The sequence below is a fragment of the Echinops telfairi genome, unplaced genomic scaffold (genome assembly GCF_000313985.2).
Source record: "Echinops telfairi isolate 266 unplaced genomic scaffold, ASM31398v2 ScPeMD7_7466;HRSCAF=8504, whole genome shotgun sequence".
In the NCBI taxonomy this organism is placed as follows: domain Eukaryota; kingdom Metazoa; phylum Chordata; class Mammalia; order Afrosoricida; family Tenrecidae; genus Echinops; species Echinops telfairi.
The window spans coordinates 4539457-4540978 of record NW_022111366.1 but is presented as its reverse complement, the minus strand read 5'-3'; positions in this window follow the sequence as shown (position 1 = coordinate 4540978).

Below are 1522 nucleotides of genomic sequence, written 5' to 3'. Positions count from 1 at the left end.
GGCAGGTGTCCACGTAGTTGGGATTGGGGCCAGCCCCTCAGACCTCTCCACTGGTTTCCTACTCCATGCCGGCATGTTGCATTCACATCTTGGAGCACTGGGTTGAAGTCTGGTCCCTCTTTCCCTGCCCTTAGAGTTTTCATTGGCTGTTTTTCAGAAGTAGATGACCAGGTCTTTCTTCCTGGTCTCTCTTAGTATGGAGGTTCTTCTGAAACGTGTTCAGAACCATAGCAATCTGGTAAGTCACCACTGATAGGTGGTAGATGTGCATGAGGCGTTTTGGTGAGGAATCAAACTAGGATCTCTTGCACGGAAGATGATAACTCTGCCACTGAACCAAAAGGCCTCTTGGATTAATATCACCCAATAAAAAATACAACAAACACCCTTCTTTCTTTTAAAAGAATGTAGCTTTAAAAATGCTTAATTCATCTGAATTTTTTTAGTAGGACAAGGGTTATTTGACTAAGTTGGTCCAAATCACTACTCTGCAACCGCATGTTAAGGAGTTGGACTTTGTCCTGAGGGCAATGGGGGACATTGAACTGCTTTTAGAAGTGGAATGATATAATTCAGCATTTGTTTTAAAAAATTAGCTCTGATTTCAGTGTGGAGAGTTGAACTATTGTAGTATTCAAAGCAATAGTTAATGGTTGTCTAAAAGCAGATCTATATGAGCTCTTAAAAGATTCTGCTCCCCATGAAAAATATCAGATTGATAAACAAAGTCCTACAATTTGATAAAGAGCAAGCTTGCATGAAACTTAGTTGAAATATCAGCTAAGCTAATGATCTGTAGTAGGAGTTTTTTTTTGAACTATGCCTATTTTCCATAGAATTCTCTTTAAACCTATGGAGTTAGATAAGCTAACTAATTGGTAAAGATCAGAGGCCACTAGTTAAAACAAACGTTCAACAGCTCCCTTGGCAAACTATAGTCTGAATATTTAATTTAAAAGTCTATTCTAACCTAGTTACCTATATAAGTATTAATGGGTCCCAGTCATATGAATTTAGGATGAATATCATTTTAAGGCCCTAGAACTTTAGACTTGAGAAAAATATGCCTTCCAGGCAAAGCCAGTATTTTCAGGCCTCTTTCGACTAAACTCATGCCTTGGACCATGACCCTCATTTATTCTCATTGTTGTTTTTATTAGCTGCTGTCCAATTGACGTTTGAACTATGGATAGCCTAGAGAAGAGTGGGAGTTCCAGAACACTTCATTGTGCTTAGGCAGAACTTGCACATGGATCAAGGGGCAGTTGTGCAGACAGAATAAGGAAATATTACCTGTTCTAAAATCAGGAAAGGTGTCTGTTAGGGATGTATTCTGTCACCATACTTATTCGATTGGTGTATTGAGCAAATCATCAGAGAAGCTGGACTATACTAAGAAGAATGCAGCATCAGGATTGCAGGAAGGATTATTAGCAACTTGCAATATACAGATGGCACAAACTTGTTTGCTGAAAGTGAGTAGCACTGGAGGCCCTTGTTAATGAAGATCAAGGGTTGCAGC